Here is a 25,488-nt window from a genome sequence, read left to right on the forward strand (position 1 = left end):
AACTCATGTCCTCTTATTTGAATCTCCCCCACTCTCAATGGAAAAAGCCTATCCATGTCAACTCTATCTATCCCCCTCATAATTTTAAATACCTCTATCAAGTCCCCCCTCAACGTTCTATGCTCCAAAGAATAAAGGCCCAACTTGTTCAACCTTTCTCTGTAACTTAGGAGATGAAACCCAGGTAACATTCTAGTAAATCTTCTCTGTACTCTCTCAATTTTGTTGACATCTTTCCTATAATTCAGTGACCAGAACTGTACACAATACTCCAAATTTGACCTCACCAATGTCTTGTACAATTTCAACATTGCATCCCAACTCCTATATTCAATGCTCTGATTTATAAAGGCCAGCATACCAAAAGTTTTCTTTACCACCCTATCCACATGAGATTCCACCTTCAGGGAACTATGCACCATTATTCCTAGATCCCTCTGTTCTACTGCATTCTTCAATGCCCTACCAGTTACCATGTATGTCCAATTTTGATTAGTCCTACCAAAATGTAGCACTTCACATTTATCAGCATTAAGCTCCATCTGCCATCTTTTAGCCCACTCTTCTAACTGGCCTAAATCTCTCTGCAAGCTTTGAAAACCTACTTCATTATCCACGACGCCCCCTATCTTAGTATCATCTGCATACTTACTAATCCAATTTACCACCCCATCATCCAGATCATTAATATATATGACAAACAACATTGGACCCAGTACAGATCCCTGAGGCACACGACTAGACACCGGCCTCCAATCTGACAACCTGAATGCACATTTTAAAACTAAATTTAAATTGGATACAAACTAGGCCCTGTTCATTTAAACATCACATTTATGGGTACTTGGAATATTTATTGATTGACCTCAGTTTGTCTGCCCAGTTTATGGGCAGGATTTGCTGCAAGGATTGCCAACGAAGGAGTCTCACATTCATGGTTGAGCCGTATCGATCTATGCACTCCTCACGTAGTACATTGGTTTAGCCAGATGTATTTTGTTAATGGGGAAAGAAATAAGACCTACCCTGTGGGTTTAAATCTTGCACTCATCCACCACCCCACATAAGGAGTGTTTTATTAATCTGTTTTTTCAATGAGGTTCTTTCTTCTAGAGGTGCATATATTATTTAGTCTATTAGTTTAGTGGGTATACTGAAAGCATTCATAATGCAAAACGGCAGCTGATTTATCTCCTTACACGGTTGTTATTATTCCCTAGGCCAATACCTGTTACTTGATAAAGGTATCTTACATAATCCTTTTTTTACTTCCACCCTGTAACACCTATTACTTCAGTGACACCCCACTTGTGTAACTGGCATGAGTTAAGATGGAAAATGGACCGGTCTTTATACAGAGCCTGCCATGACATAAGGGCAGCCCAAAGCATTTTATAGGCAATGAAGTAGTTTACTGTAACATATTTACTGTTTTAAAATAGTAGAAGAGCCAATCTGTACAAGTCAATCAGCAATGAATCAGTTATGCTTCAACGATGATGATTGGGGGATAATGATTTGCCAAGGCATTGGTGAAAATCTCTAACATAGCCCTGGAATTCTTGGCAGCAGACAAATGCTGAGGTTAAAGTCTCTTCTTATTGGTAGCACAATTAACAGTACTGTACATTAGGGAATGGCTCCCTAGGTCTTATCCTGAATCAATGCAGCAGGACTTAAGTCCACAATAAAAAATTTTTAACAATAGCAAACAATGAGCATTTTAGACAGCATTTGTGTAGAGAGAAACATAATTAAAACTTCAGGTCAATAACCTTTTATGAGAACTGAGAAAAAGTTTGAAATGAATTATGTTTTAGGTCAAAGGAAGGGGGAGGACTGAGAGAAAACCAAGGGAAACATGTGAGATAGTATGGAGACCAGGAGATATGGAGACCTTTCCTTTTGCTCCCTCTTCCCCATTTTCTCTGAACTTTCTCCACAATTACACCAACAACGTATTAAATATAGACAGTATTTTCTGTTTTTATTTTAACTTTTCAGTATCTGACATACTCTGTACTACATGAGCCCATAATTTTCATACACTAAGTTGAGAGTCTCTGGCCTGGCTGCTGCTGCTGTGCCCTAATAGGTCATCCCCTCCAGCAGTATCTAAAGGGGTATACTAGTTGCTGAAGGGAATGGCCACAGGCTAACCCTGCACTGACTGCTTATTCCCCTTACCTCTCCTGGTGCTCACTCATCTACTATCTGAAGCCTGCACTCTGAGTGCGGCCACCTCGGTAGAAGCCTCATCTAGGAGGTTTCCAGCCTCCCGGATGGTCCTGAGTACATCCAGCTCCAGCTCCAGTTCCTTGACCTTGTCAGTCAGGAGCTGAAGTTGGGTGCTTTTCCTGCAGATGTAGTCATCAGGGCGACCGTTGGTACCCTGCAATCCCACATCTTACAGGAGGAGCGTTCCAGTGCCTTAACTACCAAGCTGCCTACACTTGTTATACTTCTAACTTCTCAAGCTTAAGTTCCAGCCTGTGTCTGTACTCACCAATACCGGGCCACTCTAGCAGCGTTCAGTCCAAAAATGGGTGCTCCGCTTACACCCCGCTTGTTTTTGTTGGCCCCTGCTGGGTGTCTAAGAGATCATTATGATTTCAGCCCCCCCCAAAAAAGTTCTGACTGGCCCTGAGCTCTTTTTAAACCTCACTAGCAAACGACTTCTCATGATGATTGCAATCTGCCGAATACATACTGCAAATACATAATTCTGAATCCATCTGAAAATGTATATACTAAATGCTGAAGCATATTGAATATTACAAACTTGTTTAGACAATAGTATGCTGTAGGGAGTTACATGGAATATGAATTAAATCATGTATCTATATCGGAATGTAGCTTTTTCAATCAATCAGTTTTCCCTTTTCTAAAGTTTGTGAGTGAAGTGAGTATATTTTTAATGACAAATTGCAGGTTCATTGTTAAAAGTTTTTTTTAAGTTAGATTTCCAAACTGCCTTCATGAAATTTGAACATACCTCACAGTATCACTGGGTAAGTCCGATTCATTACTGTTATGTTTTGTGACTCCAGAAACTAATTGAAGGAAAAACACAAGAGGCTGGATGTTTGTTATTTAGTTTTGCTTTAGTGAGGCACTTACATATGACATGGTGGCATAATGAGATATGCTAATCGCATACTTCTTACATATAACCCATAACGATAAATATCCATTGCATAGTAAAATTTAAATTGTCCAAGATTTAATTGCTGTGGAAGTTTCTTACTCTTGAGGGATAACACCTTTCTTGACAAAGGGAGGTCACTCTACTTAGCAGGTGAGACTTGTGGCTGTGAAACAATCTGAGGGTCTGGGGCCTCCTCTGTGGTGGTTGTAGGAATTGCTCTGGGACTGCGGGAAATGATTCTGACAGCTCTGGACATATTTCTTCTGTAACAATTCAATCTGCTTAACTGATTGACATGCTGGCTCCAGATGGCATCAGACACAATCTCCACTGGTAGGAGAATGGTCCAGTTCTGTCCTTAATTCTTTCAAAAACCCACTTTTCATCATCTCTGGAGTTCCTCACAAGGACTGCTTGTCCAGCAGTGAAACATCAAACCTCCTTGTTTGAGGAGCCCTCAATTTATCTTAGCTGCTTGCCCTGAATACCCCTTCTGAGATTGGGTTTGAGCAGATCCAAGTGTGAGTGCAAGGGACAATCTAGGAACAACACAGTTAGTGAGTTGTTGTTTGTGCAGTGTGCTGCATTGTGATATGCAAAGAGGAAAATGGCAAACCTTTCTACCAAGCTATTTGTAGCTGGGGGTGTAATATGTCATATTCCATTCATTTTCAGGAATGACTGAGACGGTTCTGCAACAAACTGTGGACCATTGACCAAGTGTTCTGGAACACCAGTCCTTGAGAAAAGGCTTTGCAACGAATCAACAGTGTGCAAGGCTATAGTGGAGGCTATTGGGAACACTTTAGGCCACTTTGTAGCTGCATCCACTACTACCAAGTATCCAGGCAATCCAGGCTATTCCCAGGGATGGAGAGGCACTGCTCTTGGCATCTTCTGGATGTGTTGGTATCTCAAACAATGCATGGCAAGCTGCTCTATCTGTTAATCTATCCCAGGCTACCAGACAAAGCTTGAAGCCATTGCTTCATTTTGACAATGGCTAGATCACTGGCACATAGCTTCTTCAACACCTTAGCTCTCAGCTTGGATGGTACAACAATGATCAATCCCCACATAAGACACTCTCATCAAGGGCAAGTTCATCCCAGCACTGGTAAAAGTGGGAGAACTGGAATTTCAACTGCACATCCCAGTCATTTTTGGTGGCACTTAGACCTGAGACAGTGTGGAGTGTTCTTTGGCTTCTGTTTGGATTATCTCTGCTGTAATAGGGAGACTTTCAATTGGTATTAGGGAGAACACATCAAGAGGAGTGTCCGCTTTTGTAATTTTCTCAGGTATTTCCTTTTCCAACGATAAACAGAACAATTCACCAGCATTTCCATGATCAGTTGTCCTCTTGAATTCAATCTTGTAATTGCGTCCTACAAGAAACAAAGCCCATCTCCACATTCATGCTGCCGCTGTTGGTCGAACACTCTTCTGTGGTTGATCATCAATAATGAGGGTAAACTCTCTCCCATACAGGTACTGGTTGAAATGTTTTAGACCCTAGACCAGACTCAAGGGCTCTCTATCTATCTATGTGTAATTTTTCTCTGCAGTGGTAAAGGAACTTAATGCAAAGGCTATGGTGTGTTCACTGCCATCACTCATAACATGTGACATGACTATGCCTTTACCATAAAGCGAGGCATCACAGGCAAGCTTTACTGGATGATGTGGATCATAATGTGTGAGTACAGTGTCTGACGTCACCATTTCCTTTGCTTTTTGGAAACCAACCTCACATTACTTTGTCCATCGCTGTTTCTTCCCGATCTGTAGTAATCTGTTCAAGGGTGGAGCACGGTAGCCGGGTTTGGCAGGAACCTGTTACAGTAATTGACAAATCCTAAAAAGGACCATAAATGTGATACATCCTTTGTCCTTGAGGCATCCTTGGGAACTAGATAGGTTTGTAAAACTTGGGTGTGGCATTTACCCTTGATATGTTTGAGTTCCAATGCCAGCCTTGAACACTGCTGTGGCATCACCAATTACGTTTCATAACTTTCTTTCGTTGACTCTATCTCAGGGGATGTAAGATGCCTACAGTGGATGGATTTCCAATCAAGTTATAGATGTCTCAGCCAGTCATGGCCCCAAAATGCTAGCCTTCCTTTTTTCTTAACCCCACACAAGTCCAATCTCATTCCCGGAGAAGTTATTTTTCCTCCATTATAGGTAATTAGTTGGATATCTACAGGCTCAAATTCAGTGTCTTTGATATGCTGTTGAAACTAATTTTCTGGGATGATTGAAGTAGCTGAGCCAGTGTCCATTGCCATTTTAATTAATTTGCCATTCGCTTCTTGGGTGATGGTGTTGAGATACGTCTCTACCAGAGGAGGTGTGAGGTGCTCCTTCCCTCTGGTAGACTGCAGGTCACCCTTGGGCAAGGTGCAGCACCCACTTAGCCTCCCCCCCAATCAAGGTCACGCAACGCCATGGGATCAGGTTGTAGATGGTCGCATGAGCAGCTGGAACATATCACAAGTCCTAGTTATGCAACCACTGATGCCAGGTAGTCAGTCTCTGAAGAATATTGATAATGGTTGGTGGGGGGGGGGGGTCACATGTCTTGTAAAGACAGCCCAGGGGAAGGCAATGGCAAACCACTTCTGCAGAAAAAATTGCCAAGAATAACCATGGTCATCTAAAGACTATGATCGCCTGTGTCATATGACATGGCACATAACAAATGAATGATTCACTTCTTGTGTAAGCCATATTTCTTGTCTTTTGTTAATTTTCACATTTAAATCTCAAGGCTACTCAGTCCTGTATCTGTCTCATCACTATCAGGTTTGTCATCAAGAGCCTGCTGATGAGTGCTCTTTTCAAAACTGCAAGCTGACATTTTTTAATATAATTTTTTTTGCTCAGCATAACAAAACTTTCAATTTCCAGATACACTTACATTTACATTTCTTCCCCTCACAGATATCGGGTATCAGAACACTTCCATCAAAATATAGACATCACCACAACATCCTATACAAAAGCCCTTATTAGTAGAGCAAACAGGTTTTCATCTATATACTGCAGAAAAGGTTGCCATGTTTTATGAAAACTATTTGTTTTTGAGTGTACCATACTTGTCAAAATGTCCAAAGGAATGTATTCCATGATTAAACTACGTCAACCAAGAAGTCCACGGGCCTTATCGGATATCCAACAAAGTGAAATGTTCTCCCTCGCACAAAGTGTCAGGATGTTAAAAAGTTTTTTCTGATGTGCATTAATAATCGACTACTGGGTAAGCCTAAGAGAAAAGACACTGGGTCCAGTTCAAGCTCCATCTTCAGAATCCTTTCCATTTCACCCAAAATATCACTCCAGTATGCCTGAAGTTTGGGACAAGTCCAAAAGCAGTGAGTGAAAGTTCCAGTATTTACTTTACATTTAGAACACATTGGAGAAACCCCCGTCTTAAATTTCAGAGACGATCTGGAGTCAGATGGGCTCTATGCAGAATTTTGAGTTGCAATGCTTTAGTTCTATTACAAACTGAAATCTTCTTTGCATTATCGCAGATGTCTTCCCATGTTTCAGTTGGAATTTCTACTCCCTGCTCTTCCTCCCAGACCCTTCCCAGCTGCTCAGCCTCTCCACAAGAACATTCCCTCAGGATGCTGTAAAAAGTACCAATAGAGACTTCACCCTTAGAACGAAACATCCTCTTTTCTATGTCAGAACTATAGAAATCAGTTAACAATGATGTTTTTTTTTCTGTATGTAATCTCTTACCTGAAAGAAATGAAAAAGATCCTTTTAAAACAGCAAACACGAGGAATTCTGAAGATACTGGAAATTAAAGCAACGCACATAAAAGTTGCTGGTGAACGCAGCAGGCCAAGCAGCATCTCTAGGAAGAGGTACAGTCGACGTTTCGGGCCGAGACCCTTCGTCAGGACAAACTGAAGGAAGAGTTAGTAAGAGATTTGAAAGTGGGAGGGGGAGGGGGAGATCCAAAATGATAGGAGAAGACAGGAGGGGGAGGAATGGAGCCAAGAGCTGGACAGATGATTGGTAAAAGGGATATGAAAGGATCATGGGACAGGAGGCCCAGGGAGAAGGAAAAGGGGGAGGGGGAGAAAAAAACCCAGAGCATGGGCAAGGGGTATAGTCAGAGGGACAGAGGGAGAAAAAGTCATAGTCATAGTCGTAGTCATACTTTATTAACCCTGGGGGAAATTGGTTTTCGTTACAGTTGCTCCATAAATAATAACTAGTAATAGAACCATAAATAGTTAAATAGTAATATGTAAATTATGCCAGTAAATTATGAAATAAGTCCAGGACCAGCCTATTGGCTCAGGGTGTCTGACCCTCCAAGGGAGGAGTTGTAAAGTTTGATGGCCACAGGCAGGAATGACTTCCTATGATGCTCAGTGCTGCATCTCGGTGGAATGAGTCTCTGGCTGAATGTATTCCTGTGCCCAACCAGTACATTATGTAGTGGATGGGAGACATTGAGCAAGATGGCATGCAACTTAGACAGCATCCCCTTTTCAGACACCACCGTGAGAGAGTCTAGTTCCATCCCCACAACATCACTGGCCTTACGAATGAGTTTGTTGATTCTGTTGGTGTCTGCCACCCTCAGCCTGCTGCCCCAGCACACAACAGCAAACATGATAGCACTGGCCACCACAAAAGGAGAGAGAATACACACATTCTTTCTCTCTCTCTCCTTTTTCTCCCTCTGTCCCTCTGACTCTACCCCTTGCCCATCCTCTGGGTTTTTTTCTCCCCCTCCCCCTTTTCCTTCTCCCTGGGCCTCCTGTCCCATGATCATATCCCTTTTGCCAATCACCTGTCCAGCTCTTGGCTCCATTCCTCCCCCTCCTGTTTTCTCCTATCATTTTGGATCTCCCCCTCCCCCTCTCACTTTCAAATCTCTTACTAGCTCTTCCTTCAGTTAGTCCTGACGAACGGTCTCGGCCCGAAACGTCGACTGTACCTCTTCCTAGAGATGCTGCCTGGCCTGCTGCGTTCACCAGCAACTTTGATGTGTGTTGAAAAAGATCCTCGTTGGGTATGTTAAATTTCTGTACTATTTGACTAAAATACATCATCGTTCCTTCATCAAACAAATCTCCTAGATGGAAAATACCCTTTGAAATCTAAAGTTTAAATCCAGAATCCAGTATGCCAGGCTGAAAATCTGGGCTGCCGGTTTATTGGAGTGAAGGGTGATATTTTCGCTGCGTTGCCCTCAATTTGTCGCACCGCCCTCCAAGCCCTGACTGTATTAATTGTTATTGGATGCGACAATATTCCTGAACTAGTTTCATCTTATTGAGGAAAAGCAAATTAATAAGAGGGTATTTTGCTTGTGAAGCTTCAATGTCTAGCCAAATTGAGGAGGGGTCCCTGCAAACCCAGTCAACCACATAAGATAAAAAGGAACTTAATTGATACTTTTCGATGTCTGGAAAATCCAGACCCCTTAGACTACTGGGAAGCTGTAACTTAGACATTTTAATACAGGGTCTTTCTTTGTTCCAGATGAAAGAAACAAACCAGCCATGTATATTTTTAAGTATTTGTTGGGTAAAAATGATTGGAATCATTCGTATTGGGTAGAGCAGATGAGAAAGAATGTTCATTTTGAGCAAGGATATTTGGCCAAGCCAAGGAATGGGAAGAGTGCTCCATCGCTCAAGATCCTGTTTGATTTTGTCAAATAACTGTGTAAACGCTTTGAACAATTGATCAAACGTAGGTGTGATAAATATGCCGAAGTAAACAAAACCAGTCTGCAACCATTTAAAGGGGAAAACACCCTGAGTGTCAGGTACCTGCTGCAGATTCCCCAGAGGCATAGCCTCTGATTTAGTAAAGTTGATTTTATAACCTGAAAAGGTGCTAAATGAATTGATGCATTGTATAAGGTGGTGAACTGATACAGCAGGGTTTGATAAGAAAATTAGAACATCTTCTGCATACAATGTAATTTTGTGACTTTAGTCCTATGTCTGGAGCAGATATTTTGGGGTCTCGCCGGATAGCCTCAGCCAATGGCTCAATCACTAGTGTGAAAAGTAGTGGTGATAAAGGGCAGCCCTGCCGGCTGCCCCTCAGAATACTAAAATTATCCGACCTAATACCATTAGTGAGAATCGCAGCCAAAGGGTGATTATAAAGAACCATCACCCACTTAATAAAATTATTGCCCAAACCAAATCTTTCTGAAGTGAAAAAAAAACCGCCATTCGACAAGATCAAAGGCCTTTTCTGCATCTAAGGAAACCACTGAGCCGTCCACTGCCTGTTGCTGACATGCCTGAATCACATTAAATAATCTTCTGATGTTGTTAGATGACCTACGGCCTTTTACAAAACCCGTTTGATCCTCTTTTATGATAAAAGGTAACACAGTTTCTAATCATAACACTAAGGCTTTAGATAAGATTTTAAAGTCAACTTTTAACAATGAAATAGGCCTGTAGGAGGCACAATCTTCGGGGCTCTTTCATTTCTTAAGAATTAGGGAGATATTAGCTTCTCTCAATGATGGTGGGAGGAGACCACAATTAAATGCATGATTGAAAATGTTTAGCATAGGCTCTGATAATAACCCTGTGAACTCTTTATAGAATTCACGAATGAGTCCATCAGGACCAGGTGCCTTCCCACTTTGGAGCTGTCTCACAGCTTCCTGTATCTCATGTATAGATAACGGAGCATTGAGGAGGGACTCTTGTTCAGAAGAAATGCCTAGGAGATCTAAATTCCTGAAAAAGAACTCCATCCTAGATTGTCCATCATTACATTGCTCAGATTGATACAGTTTAGAATAAAAATTCTTAAACACAACATTAATCATTTTAGAATTACTAGTGAAGGCTCCTCTCCCATCCCTAATTGAAGCAATAGTCTGAGAGGCATTTTTCTTTCTAGCTAAGTAAGCCAAGTACCTACCTGGTTTCTCACCATGTTCAAACAATCGTTGTTTAACAAATGTCAATTTTCTTTCGGCTGCTTATGTAAGTGAAGAGTTCAGTGTACAGTGTAAGGCTGTGATATTCTGTGACTTGGCTGCAGAAGGCTCGTTAATATAACCCTTTTCAGCTGCTGCAAACCTTGCTTCCACGCGGCACTGCTGTTCTGCAGCTTGTTGTTTCTTACTAGCAGAATAGGAGATAATTAATCCCCTTGCATAGGCCTTAGCGGTTTCCCGGAGCATCGATGGACTACTAGCTGATTTGGAATTAATAGATAGGAAAGTTTTGAATTTGGAAGTAAAGTAGTCTATAAATTTATTATCTTTTAGAATAAAAGAATTCAGCCTCCAATGTCTGGATCGTGCTGAATTATTTTTGGCCTTAATATTTAAATATACGGCTGCATGGTCAGAAATAGAGATATTTCCAATTGTGCAGGATACATCTAAATCTAGGAGCATTTTGGGGGGTAGAAAAAAGTCTATTCTGGTATAACACTTATGTGGATTAGAAAAAAATGTGAAGTCTTTGTCTGGGGGATATAACAACCTCCAGATATCCACAAGTCCTAGTTCTCCACATGAGCCCATAATTTGTTTGGACAGTGAGGAGAGAAATGGGGGACCACTAGGCACTCTGTCCATCAATGGGTCCATGAGACAATTAAAATCCCCACTTACAATAATGTTTTGTATTGAAAAGCTTGTAAGTTTGAAAAAAGCATCTGTTAGGAATTTGAGAGGATGAGCTGGAGGGCAGTAAACATTGAGAATATCATATTCCTCTCCGTATATTGATGCCTTAACAATCACAAATCTCCCATACTTATCCTTAATGCAGTCTAATAACTTAAAGAGTAAGTTCTTCCTAATTAAAATGGCCAACCCCCTATTCCTGGTATTAAAAGATGAAAAATAGACTTAATCAAATCCATTCTGTTGCAGTTTTAGATTTTCTTTGTCATTTAAATATGTCTCCTGCAATAAGGCTACATCCACCTTTCCTTTTTCAGGTTTAGTAGGATTTTCTTTCTCTTAATTGGTGAATGATTCCCCTTAATGTTCCAAGTGCACAATTTTAATGTATTACTGGTCATAACACTTTATAACAACCATGTGACTCCGGAGAAGAAGAAACCCGACTTAAGATCAGCTGAGCAGCAATAAGTAAATTAAAAAAACACAAAAAAAAACAAAGCGCCAACAGCGCTGAACAATAGGACTTTACCCCACACTTAAAGGGGATCTCTGAACTTTCTAGCACCGCATATGCTGCCCCACTGCCAATATGGCATTTAACATAGTCAAAAATGAAAACAGGGCATAATTTATCAATTCACCGATTTGTTACCATCATATTTAAATGAGTAATGAAACTATCAATCAAAACAAACACGTTACCCATCCTATAAGACATCTTGCCGTCGAGTAATGAAAAAGTAAAATAAAGCGATCATCGAGCATGTTATCGTCCATAACCAGGGCTACACAATATACCGTATACATTCTTTAGCCCAACGTGTCCACAAAAGTTTTAGCTTTTCCAGGAGAATCAAATATCTTGGTGGTCCCGTTGTAGGTGATTTTCAGCGCCGCTGGGCATAGCATAAAATACTGGATTCCGGATTTCTCTCAGCCGCTTCTTTACCTGGTCGAATTCCTTGTGTTTCTGAACAACAACTGCTGAAAAATCTTGAAAAAACATAAACCTGGATCCCTCATATATTAAAGCCTGGGCATCAGTCCCGTGGCGTCTCGAAGCCTCCATCACACTTTGCTTATCACTGAAATTATGGAACCGCACAAGGACAGGTCGAGGGCGTTGGCGTGGGCCCGGTTTTGGTGCCAGCGTACGGTGAGCTCTTTCCACTTTAATGTGTCCAGCCTTGGTTTCCAATCAAAAAATTTCGCTGGTTGGCTGCCTTCTGTACCTTCAGGTAGACTGACGATTCGCATATTCTTTCTCCTACCTCTGTTTTCAAGATCATCGATATAGTCAGACAGACTTTGAACTTGCTTTTCTAGCGCCCGGATGCGGCTTTGAGCCTGATCAGTTACAGTTTCTACCGCGGAGACTTGGCCCTCGGCTTCGGTCGTTCTTGTATCAAGATTTTTCAGCTCCAATGTGTGGTTTTGGAGTGTTAGGGAGAGTGGAGCCAGCTTCTCGTCCATCATTTTGGGTATGTTCTCCGTAACTTCCTGAATTACTTGATGAAAAGCCGGGTCCAACGTGTTAGCAAAGCTAGCAGTAGCTATCTCCTCAGCCCCGGGCGAGCGCTCTGTGCAGCCCATCATGGCTGCCTTTTTAGTACCTTTTGATGGCATGGTGTTGAAGCAGCTGAACAGAAAATACTCATCAATGTTCATGTCATTAAATCCGACACTTGAGCATTTTTTAAAAAAGTTGAAATGGATAGGTTTATCTGCGAAATTATCAGTGTTGCGGTGCTGAGCTCAGCAAAACAGACTTTTCACTGCGCTGCCATCAGGGCTGGACTTTAGGGAGGGCTAAACTGGGCTGCAGCCCAGGGGCCTGAGCTGTAGAGGGGCCCAAAATCGGTAGCTATCATCATGGCAGACAAAAAAAAATATGAGAGTGGAGCACAGAAAAGAAAAAAGAAACAAGAGAAATAGGACCGTGAGAAAGAAGCATTTAAAAAGACATTGAAACTGACAGAATTTTTTAAACCTGTTCTTGATGATGCAGCAGTACATTGCTGTTGTCACAGTCTGAGACCGGTGGACAAGTGGACACTTGTTCAACAGCTAGCGCTAGCACCAGCGTTAGCACAGGACCACCGTCCTTGCCACAGTCAGCAGCTAATGTTGAAGAGGCAGAGAGCATGACTTTGGGATTCCCGACCACAGAGTCCTCCGAACAACCAAGTCAAGCTGCCATTAATGTTAACGTTACCGCTGCTGAGGATCCTTACAGCACTGATCCTGCTCACTGGGGAAAGGAAACCTTAGATGATTCAGTCCAAGCGTACTGGGCTAAGAAAGGGCCGGAGTCCTGCCAGAATAAGGATGTGGATATCAAAGCTTCGGAACAAGTATACAAACAGCAGAGACGTTTTTTCTCCAAATTTCACTTCAAACGCAAGCTGGTAAATGGTGAGCGCATATCAAGGCAATGGCTCTTATATTCCCCTTCCACCGGCTGTGTGTTTTGTTTTGCTGCATCTTCAGTGATGGTAACTGTCAGTCCATCTTCGAAACCGGCTTTAGCAACTGGAAACATGCCGCTGAGCACATAGGAGAGCATGAAAATAGCGAACACCACAGGAAAACGATATTGACCTACATTACACTAGTGTCTGACAGCAGAAGAATAGATACAGAACTGCTAAAACTGTTCGAGTCCGAGTGTGTCGACTTGACCGACATATTGAGAAGAGTGGTGGCGGTTGTAAAGTTTTTGGTCGAGAGGGGACTGGCTATCCGAGGCTCCAGTGACATATTTGGCAGGTCTAATAACGGCAACTACATGGGCATTCTAGAGGTAATAAGTGAGTTTGACCTGTTTTTGAAGGCGCACATACAGAATTTGGAAATGCAGAATCAGGCACCCCTTCATATCTTTCACCTAAAACATGCAAGGAGTTTATTGAGCTCGTGAGTGATCGACTTCTGTCATGTCAGAGATCTTCAGTGAAGTCAAAAAGAAAAATGCTAGATCTTATTTTTCAAAGAAATTGTTGGCGTATTGTCAAGTTTCCTGGTTTGCCATAGAGTCATCTCTCTTGGCCTTTTTGTCTCCCATTTCCATTTTATTTTCTCAGAACACACAGTTGAGAAAAATACCTAGATAAAGATGCTTTGGCATTGTTTGAGGAATAAGGCCTATGGTATGCAGCAATAGTTAAATAAAGATTTAAGGTTGGGTACATCATACTTTGTCTCCCACATAACCTTACTAAGCCAACTAAGCCTAGGTCAATTTTTGAGTGCTTTAGATGCTGTCCTTCAAATTAAGAATCTGCATTACTTTCTGTCCTCCCTCTTCAGGCCTGTAAGTTTATAGCCTACATATTGTACTAAACCAATGTCTTGGTCCACAGCTTTGATATTTAGACCAGTACGACCTTTGCTCTTGTTCTTGCCTTTTTTTGCTTGGTACAGCAGCATGTTACGGTGTCGGTAGGGGCCCATCAGGGCCTCCAGCCCAGGGGCCCCGGCCCCACTAAATCCGGCCTGGCCGCCATCTTGAAACCCCCCCGCAAGCTGACATTTTAAAAAAAAACAACTTCTCTTCCCTGTGCAGTCCATTTAATTTGTCTGCCCAAAATGCTCTTTGTATGTGTCCTACTTTTTTTTGCGGTTTCTGCAAGTTTTGCCTTCAGACCTGCACTGGTCTGGTCTATGTGAGCTCCTACCACAGTGGTAACCCAATTTGTTCAGCCAGGCAGCATTCTGCTTAGAGTTGTAATTTTGTTCATTCTCAGTTTCATTCCTGACTGCGACTCAATTGCTTCTCTGGCTATTGCTTCCATCGATACAGTGATTTCAAATGCACTTTTAAATGTGAGTTGTGCTTCAGTTAGGAGCCATTTTTGAATCTTTCTTGTAAGATTCCACAAACTGAACAATTTCTCAGTGCATCACTAAGCCCATCACTGAACTGACAATACTTGGGCAATTTCTTCAATTCAGCTTCTTATGTGAAGTAGCTTCCCCTTTCTTTTGATTCTGCATATGAAATTTAAATTGTCTGCAATCAGCAACGGTTTAGATTCTAAATGTTCCTGGAGTATGTTCATGATATCAGAAAAGTTCACTTTGGCTGGTTTGGTCGGAGCAGTTAAACTTCTAAGCGTATTTTATTCTTTTCCACCCATTGCACTCGGACACTGGCACTTGCTTTTCATCAGCTACTTCATTTGCTTCAAAATACTGCTCAATTTGCTCAATATACACCATCCAGTTATAGGGTTCTCAGTAATACTCATTGTAATGTTACTTGTTAAGGCTGACAAGATGGCTTCTCTGTAATGTTAACTGCTGAGAGAAGGGGTTGACTGTAGCAGCATGTTTGGGTTATAATTAGTGATAATGGGACTTGTATTCATTTGCTAGCCAATGGAAGTCATGTTATTCTATCCGTATGTGTGAGAACCGGAGGGAATGTGCGGGCTTTTGGTGGAGGAGAGGGGAAGAGGTCGGATATGAGTCGAGCGCTCCGGTAGATCACCGGGAGTGATCCCAGCTGAGGGTCGATGGAGTTCGGAAGAGATCGAGGGGTGGGAGGACACCGAATTTTGTGAGCTCCAAAGAATTATTTGTGCACAGAACTGATAAGTTTACTGATTTGGTGCCTTTATTTTATTTGTTTCTGCTTACCTATCATCGAGAAATAATTATAAAGTGTAATCATTTACTTGCCTATTGTGTACCGCTTGATATTTTCTGTAATGGGCTTGTACCAGGGTGCAGTCACTCAGTATCCACACTAACGCGATTACAGTGTTGGCAGGGTCAACGCCAGTTTACCCTAGACGAACGGGATTCAAGTGGGGCATAGTCACTACACAGTTATCTGTTGAGCAATCTAACGCACTGATCTTTCCAATGATTCTAATCATTTCTGCTTTTTATTTTTTTTTATTATTATCACCCTGTACTCATTGTTCATGAACACTTGGCTGTACACATTGCTTGTTAATTTTGTCCATTTTCTGCCTTTTTTAAACTCGAATATTTCTCTCTCCCCTTCCGAAGAAACAGGTGCTGCGCTTCAACAGGTAGGTAGTCATATTGGATTTGTTTTAAAACTTCCTTGTAGCACAGTTATGTTTTGTAACTCCAAAAAGTAATTTTAAAAAAACACAAAGCTAAGGTATTTTTCCTACTTAGTTTTTCTTTAGTGAGGCACATAATTAGATAATGAATTATGTAAACAAAGAATGCTTAATCAAACAATGTATTTGCAATATTACTCAAATATTACTGAAATATTAAATACACTACAATTACCATTTCAGCATATTAACTACGCTATCATTTCCAGCTTTGACTCAACAATGCTGTCATAAGTATTGTGGTTATTTTGTTGCAGGAATTATAAAAAAGAAGGTAGAGCAACAGGCAATCTGCTGGAAGAAGTCAGCAGGTTGAACAGCATCGGTGGGAGGAAGGGAGTTGTTGATATTTCAGATCTAAATCCTGCATCACTGACAATTCCCTTTCTCTCACAGACGCTGCTCGACCCATCAAGCTCTTTGAGCAGTTTGTTTGTTGCTCCAGCATTTGTAGTCTCCATAAACAAGAACGTGTCGATTCAATGTGATGCAAATGCTATTTGCAACCAACCACAATATCAATATGCACATTTGGCTAAAACGGTGGAGGTCATGGTGATCAGTGTTAGCCCTAGGTTGGCTTCTAGATAAGAAAGTTTATTTTAGGGAAATTTTCAATGGCTTGCAATGGTTTAGTAGTCTATCATATGGCTGGTGGATGCAATGGAAATTTCACTTGAAGCTGACTTACTTTCATGGGAACATCTTCTGCGATTCATGAATGATAGAAGAAACTCTTAGGTGGCTATAGCAGTTATGTCAATTTAAGCTCTGTTCATCACAGTTGCTCCATTGTTTGCTTCCTGCTCTAATGATCTACAGTATCTACTGACAGCCAGCTGTTAATTGATGGATCAGCCTTCCACGGATACATCCCAATCATTGCGCAGTCATGTCCTCTAACTGCTTGACCTCTGTAAACAACAACAGGAAATAAGGTGTAAGCTAATATGTTGAGTTAGTCATGGAAAGAATGATAATGAGACCACTGCCAATTTTTGACTCATGTTTCAGTAGTTCTAAAGTCCAAGACCTTGATTTAAGAATCTGTAATAAGTTAAAAATAAATCTTTGAAAGTACAATAGATACAACCTGAATGCTTAATGAAAATGCAAAAGCTGACTGACCATTACAAAAATCAAATATGTGAAAGTAAAGCTAATTTATCTATAACTGTATATTGAATACCAATCTGAAACTAGATTTTAAAAATTCCTTTCAATTAAAAATGTTTGTCAGGATATGTGCTGCATAAGTGTGGATCTGTGCTATTGACGTCAGCTCTGGGTGAAAATGATGGTTATTTCAAGCCTGCAGAATTAGAAAAAAATTCTGGACAGAAAGATTGACTTGGTCTTTTGCTGCAAGTTAATTGGATAAAATGTGCTAGTTAATACTATTTTTCAGGGCCCAAGAATGAAACTGATGCAAAAATCCTAAGAAAGGATGTGTAGTTCTTCGATCTTCATTCAGTAATTGTGGTTCAAAACAAAAGCAGAAAGCATTGATATCCTGATGTGTGAATTGCAAACCTGGTAACACCTAAAAGGAATCTACATTTGTTACATGGGTTTTGATAAGCATGTTAAATATTTAACTTCTCTGTAAAATGTGCTCCCATATTTCTCCTCAGCGGTCTATCATTCTGACCCTTGCCTTTACTGTGTCAGCACTGTACACATGACAATGATCTTTGTCAGTTAGAGATTGGTGGTAACCTTTCTCCTCTGAGTTAAAAGTTCCATTCCAGAAATGTGAGAGTAAAATCCAGACTGAAGCTTCAGTTTAAATTACAGTGTATTACTGTCATGATGTGTCTAGTGTGGGAGTGTAGTGGGTAGAGCTTATTGCTCTCACTTTCTGCTTCCACTGCTGGCTAGCAGTGTTGCGAAAGGGAGAGCTGAATGCACAAGTTTCTCCCTGCCAATACGTAGCCTCTCTGACAGCAAGCCTCACGTAGTGCCTCCTGGTTAGTGACACACGGAAACGGAACTCCTTTTGAACTCAGGTTGAACTACAGAGGACGGGGAGGAGGTCTGGCACCTACACTCATAGCATGCAGGCCCACTAGTGTGTGGGTACACCTTGGTGTTCGTGAACCAGATCCCCAGCTTTGGATAAATTTGCCTTGTGAGCAGCCTCGGGAGAGACGAAGACTACGGAGTAAACCCAGACAGCAAATCCAGAGCGGAGCCCCTAAGGTGGCTGGACGTCATTGAGCATCCTTCCAGCAGCCAAGCTGGTGCCAAACATATTGCTTCATAAGCTTTCCTTTGGACTATACTAGTGAGGCTGAGAGGGGGATAATGACAACTGGGCATCTCCGGATCTCCATACCTTCCTCCCAGGCGTGTGATGATGATTATCATCACCCATTGTCCTTCAAGACAGACAGGTGCCAGCCACAACCACCATTACTGAGTTACAGTGTAACAGAGGTGTCACCTTTCAGAAATTAATATTAAGCTGTTTCTCAAGTAAATATAAGCGATCGTTGGCAGTATCTCGAGATAAGCAGATCTGAACTGACTCCAGAACCTACAAACTCACCTACAACTCAGTATTACTTATTTACTTTTTTAATTATTTGCACGATTTTGTTTGTTAATCTTTGCTAAGTATAATTTTTTCATAAATTCTATTGTATTTCTTTGTTTTCCTGTAAGAGACTGCAAGAAAAAGAAAATGTAAAGGCAGTATATGATGATACATATTTAGATGAATAAATTTATTTTGAACTTTGAGCTTTGAATACTCCACGATCTCAAGACCAATAATTATCTTCCAACAAGCAACAATATAAAACAAATAAGCTCATTATTATCACATTGCTGTTTTGCCATCCTTGCAATACTCTAAAATGTACGTCAAATTCTCTATTTTAATAAAAATTATATTTCAAAAGCATTTTTGGGATCTCTTGGAAAATCTTGTATAAATATAAACCTTAATTTCATTTTTTTAAATCTTTCTTACCCATCTCTCACCAAAATACTACTAAGGATTTGAAATAATTCTTAGGCCATTCTAGGAGTAGAAGGCACAGGCAGGAGTTGAAAATTAAAAACATCATCCTGTTAAGATGTTCTTGCAAACGTAAAGATTTCCTTTCATTTTCTTTTCAATATTACCTCTTACTCTGAGTGACACTGACTGGAGTGCGATACAGAAGTAATATACTTCTCATAATTTTCCAACATGCATACTTGATAAGTCAGATATGTATGGGCAATGACCAAAGAACATGCTGTAACTTTATTAGAGATGAAAGCTTGTTGCTGCATTTTCTAATGGGTATGCCAGATCCATTTGGACTGCTGCTGAGAAATCCAGGAGTGGGTTACTACCACAAACCTATGAATAGATGGCATTTTATATATCAATGAGGATATGTGTTTCACATCAGTGATCATATATCACTATTTTCCCTCTACTCTCACAGTCCTGATCTGGGGTCTTGACCCAAAATGTCAAACATCCCTTTGTTTCCATGGATATCTCTTGAACTCGGGAGTTCCTCCTGCAACTACCTTTTTGCATTGGTTCTGTTTGGCCCAGATAGTACATGTGATGAGCTATATACAGTATGAATGATTCTGGATGTATAGTAATGATAATAATCAGAATTCTTGAATAGTTCACGTCACTGGAGAGAAAATATGTGACTAGGAATCTGAATGGGACCAGGTTGGAATAGTAGAAATGCAGCAAGTGGATGCAAGAGCACTCAAATGTTCCTTAAATGAAAAGTCCTTCCAAGTTATAAACACAAGAGATTCTGCACTGGAAAGGTCCTAACGAAGGGTCTTGGCCCAAAACGTCAAATGTTTCTTCCTCTCAATAGATGGTATCTGACCTACTGAGTTGGTCTAAAATTTTGTATGTGTTGGTCCTGAAAATTGTTTTGCAGAGTCCATTACAGAAGGCAAAGGTAGATTCTTTGATTCATTAATGGATCATTTTCTCATAACCTTATAGTCAAGGCCTTCTACCTCTTAAGAGGATGTGATGCCTCAGCTCTGTTGTTCCACGTCTCCATATCTGCTGCCATAGTATTTAGTTGAGCATTAGAAGAGTGGCTGTGTCGGTACTATTCTTTATACCAACTTAACCGTTGCACCGTATCCACACCTTCAATCAACAGTTCCATTTGAGAGCTGACTTTGCAAGAACTTTATTCTTCAAGAGACATCACATAGGGAAGGTCACACTTTGCATGTGACTTCTAGAATTAATGTATATGACTCATGAAACACACTCAAATACTTTTTCATACGTATAGATTCATTAATAATACTTATTAATATTTGTAAAAAAAAGACTCCTATAAATGATTTACAAATGTACACAATTCAAATCTAAACTGAACAGATTATGAATCTGTCAGGGGTTGAATTGGGGTCCTAAGCTAGGCCTGAGTTAGATCTGTTAAGATACAAGTCACAAAGGAAAGAGGTGCAATTCAACATCAACAAAAATTCAAAGTAAATGGACACTCATACAAACTTTGGTAGACAGGAAAGTATCTGGAGGTCCATCATAAACTGTGATACTTTGTGCATTGCAATTTATAAACTCCCTTCATACCCAAAATCAACATGATGTTCTGCTGGATGTGACATTCAGGTAGAAACAAAGACTGATCTGGGAAAAATATATGGGAAGTGCACTTCAAGCCTCTTCAGGCTCTGAACATAAGTTCAGAGGAGTAATTCTGATTAATGTCATACAGCCACTGACCAGAAGAAGGTTGCCAAAAGCTCCTCTCTGTTTACAGAGTTCAGCATGTAAGCATCTATTTGTATACTTCAAAATTCAAAGTTGAAGGTAAATTTATTGTCAAAGTACACATACGTCACCATATACTATCCTGAGATTCATTTTCTTACCGGCATTCACAGTAGAATAAAGAAATACACGACCTATGCATGACTGTCTTTATACAGTTCGTAACAACGATGGCATATTCATTCAGGTCCTCTGATGAGTTCTTGAGTATGGCTCAGTCCATTGGATCAAAGCAATCCTATAACAGCTCCTCTGTTTCCTATTACCACTTCTGGTATCTCTCGCTTTAACCTTTGCAGGTTGGAAGAGGGCAGCGAGATGATCAGATTTCCCAAAATGCGGTCTAGGGATCGAACAGTAGGCATTCTTGATGGTGGTGTAGCGAAGATTAAGTGTGTTGAGTCATTTGGTGATGTCCTTTCTTCAATAACTGAATAAAACTCATGTAAATTATGCCAATAGCTACCCTTGACAAAAACTCATTAAAGTTATCCTCATAAAGTTTCATACGGGGATGGAGTCATGTGACCATCCTCCTGCCTGCTTATTGATTAATTTTAAAGGAAAGTGGAAGCTTTGGAAAGGGTGGAGAAGAGATTTACTGGGGTGCTCTTGGTTTACCGATTATGAGTTACAGGTGTCCCCCGCTTTTCAAATGTTCACTTTACGAAACCTCACTGTTACGAAAGACCTACATTGGTTACCTGTTTTCGCTAACAGAACGTGTTTTCACTGTTACGAAAAAAGGCAGCGCGCAATAAAAGGCAGCAAGTGAAAAAAAGCAACGTGCACCCCGAGCAGCCGCTCCTCCCCCGGATTCGGAACGGCATTCTAGCCAGCATTGCTTAAACACGTGCCTGTGAGCAGCCGTTAACAAGGTCAGTTCTACGGTATCGGAAAAGCCTAAAAGAGCTAGTAAGGGTGTTACACCTAGTGTAGAACTAGACATAATTAAGCATTTCGATCGTAGTGAACTAAGTAAGGACAAAGTGAGTTTGGCTTGTGGAAGTTGACAAAGATGATGTTGAAGAGGTTTTGGCATCCCATGACCAAGAACTGATGGATGAAGAGCTGATGCAATTGGAAGAGGAAAGGATAACAATCAAAACTGAATGCAGTAGCAAACGGACCGAAAGTGAAGTCGTCCAGGAACTGAACGTGAAGCAACTGCGTGAGATTTTTGCTGCAATGATAAAATACGACTTTAATTTTGAAAGGGTACGTCGGGTTAGGGCATATTTGCAGGATGGTTTGAGTGCTTACAAAGAACTGTATGATAGAAAAATGCGTGAGGCTAAGCAGTCAAGTATATTGTCATTTTTCAAGCCTTCCACATCAGCCACAGCAGACGACGAACCTCGACCTTCGACATCAAGGCAGGCAGACATAGAAGAAGATGACCTGCCTGCCCTGATGGAAACAGATGACGAGATGACACCCCAGTGTTCCACCACCCCGACCCCTGGGCCGCGGACAGATACTGATCTGTGAAGAACGCAGCCGTAGCCAGGACACACCCAGCACATTTTTAAGAAAAAAAGCCGAAATAAACAAGCTGATTAATTAGGTGCCACCCGGCACGTAAATGTCGGCCCAGATCAGAGGCAATTGCTGATCGTTCTATGTTCTATGTTCTATCCTTCCTATAAATACAGTAGGTATCAGATCAGCACATTACATTCTAAGTGCAGTCTTACCAATGTTTTGTATAGTTACAACATAATTTTTCAGTTCTTGTACTTAGTGCCCTGAATAATGAAGGCAAATATGCCAAGTGCCTTCTTTATCACTGATGAAGGCAACAAGCCAAACGCCTTCAGCACTGGATCTGATCAACTGTCATTCTACTAAATCAGAGTTAGTATACGTTTATTCCTTGGACAGCCCCATCAACTCAGAATTCAATGAGTGAATCTACACTGAACTGCTTTCAAGGGTATATTATTATTTTTTAGATATAAAGACAGAGTGATACACAGTTTCACGCTGAGTATTGCAACAAAAGGCTTATTTGATTTTAAGCATACTTTCTATTTTTTTCTTATTCAATGCTATAACATTGAATATTTGTGGAAATTATGTTATTTTGTTCTCTTAACCAAGCTGAATATCCTTGTATTTCCCCACATTATATATAATTTTACCCGTATGTGGATTTAATTGCTTAAAAACTGAATGGCATTGTTAAACTTGTGATTTCAGTCCTGCAAAATCCTAGCAGATGTTACAGATCACAAAATTTAGCTGCTTTTAAATTCCAATAGTCCTTTGGAATTTCCTCCCCTTCACATTCCTCTAACCCTTTATCTCCCCCTGTTTCACTCACTGCCATGCTTTCAGAATCCATTTTGCTCTTTCCCTCTCCAATACAGAATGATCAGTTCTGAGCAGAACCTTCAGCTTTATCCCCTGCAGCCTTGTATTAAATAAATTCCCAGTCTTGAATGTTGTTGAACACTTCCTCAACCCCTTCTGCCTTCAAATCCATTTCTTTAGTCATTGGTTTTAATTCTAGATTTCGGAGCCTTGTCCTGTCTCCAGTATTCCAAATTATTCTGATGGAACATTGACTGCCTGGATTTTTCCTTTCCTCTTACTCGCCCTAACCTATCTCCCACTGAACATGCAGCTTTCTGCTCAGAGAGTAACCCACCAGCAAGGGCGATGCTGTTATGTGTTGATAAACTTAGCTTAATTGTACAGAGGACAGTGCCAACTTCTAGCCACTTTCTCATACATCCCTCTGAACCATGGCTCCATCACTTGAACATCAGGCTGTTGTGTCCTAGTTAGCAATGGACCTTCCTTCTTCAGGAAATTTTTCCTCTACAGTCTCCACCCTTATAGTCTCCCAATTCTAAATGGCTTGCTTTTTATCACCTGACTAAGATCCAAAAGTAAAACTGTTCAGGCAGTCCCACTGTTTCAGCCTGCCCTTGTGTCATTAAAATTATTCCTTTCAACTTGATTCCATCTTTGCTCCCTTGCCCAAGTGCCTTCCCACTTAAATGCATAATGTGTCTGATGTCCACTTCCATTTTGACACAGTCTCTAGTTTCTTGCTTCCACTTGGCTCACCTTTATCCTGGGTATACAATCTCTGGACATCTCCTTCTCAAACCAGGATGGTTTTGAGGACACTCTGTGTCATAAGCAAAGCCTCCATCAATCTCTCTCTACCAATGCTCTCATTTACCTAGCTACAATCTTTCCCACATAAAGCAGCTTCTTCAATTGCACTCACATCTCTAGATCATAATGCAGCAATGGCCCCAAGCTGTGCCCATCTTTCTATGGAATATGTGGAACAGATCTGGTTTCAGACTAATTTGGAACCCTCTGCCAAACTTTTCTCCAAAAGTCAATGACAGAATTGGTAGTGCTTCCTGCAGTCAGAGTCAATTTAAAAAAAATAATTTTCATATGCAGAGTTCAGTGGGGTTGAGATATCCTTTTTTACTGAAGAGGCCTTGAACAATCAAAATCATTCCCTTTCATTGTAGAAAGCGTAAAGGTAAAAGGGAATCTGGAGAATACTGATGTGATATTTAGGAACTGGGTGGGAATTGTTTGGGGACTGGGAAGAATATTGACAGCTAGGGATCACAAGAACACAAGGAATGGTAACAGGAGTACTCATTTCAGTCCTTATATTGCTCACCATTTAGAAGATTATGCTTAATTGTTTACCTCAGCTCCACCTTCCTACAGTAAGCCTATATCACTGGACTTCCTACAACAGGGAGATCTAGCCAGTAAGCCTGTATGTAAGCTGACAGACGCTCAGATGAGGAATGGGAAGAGCACTAACTGATCAGCAGTTAGCGAGCGATGAGAGCAGAATGTGCAACCATTTCTAGTGAAGGGTTAACGTGAATATTTACACATGAGTGAATGGCGGAGAAATGTTGTTTCTGCAGATGTTGCAATTTCCTATTTCTATTTTATGCTAGATCGGATTCATGTTAATTCCAAGATCCAGGTTTGATACGAAGTAATGCTGTGTTAATATTCTTAACTGCTCAGTAAAATTGAACAATTTCTCATGTCCAAGCTTTAATTGTATCAGTGGAGAATTTTTTTCTGGTGCTTAATTCAGTAAACTACCGTTCTGACTCATTCTGACTTTCTTTGCTCTCAAATAATACTTCACTCTCTTGGGACCGCCATCGTAAATCACAACTCCAGCTGATACAACATCAGGACTCGTGCAGATGTAGAAATTACTGAATCTATTATAGCAAAGCTGAATGATACATTTTCCCCATGGACTTACTGTCAACATCCTACTGATGGTGAATCAACTAATTAACTGACATTGACTGCAATCATTTATTAAGTCTAGAAACAACACAACAAAATGTAATTGTTCCAAAAAAAATTCCACTGCTCAACCAAAGAATTACTTTTCCTTTGGATCATTTAATTGCGACTTGCATCCTACTCAAATGAAGTTTCTTGATTCTAAGATTAGCCTTTTTAAGAGCTAATTAAGGTAAAAATTGAACAATAAGTTCTAACAATATTGTTAAATCTGGTAAAGCCCAGCAATGCATTGTTTTAAGGGTATTGCTAGAATTCAAGTTGTTGATGATGCTTCTTACTTGCAGGCATTTTCCTTGAGTATCTGCTTTTAAAAAAAAGAACATTCAATCTTACCTGTTTGGGATTTCAGGAGTTTCATTGCCAACTTTCTTGCCCTTCCAAACCTACAAATGTTATTGACCTTTCAATTCTTAAAACAATTGGTAAGAGTCTGTAAAATACTGTTCTTTTTCATAATTTAACTCTAGTT

This window comes from Mobula birostris, chromosome 3 (genome assembly GCF_030028105.1).
Source record: "Mobula birostris isolate sMobBir1 chromosome 3, sMobBir1.hap1, whole genome shotgun sequence".
Lineage (NCBI taxonomy): Eukaryota > Metazoa > Chordata > Chondrichthyes > Myliobatiformes > Myliobatidae > Mobula > Mobula birostris.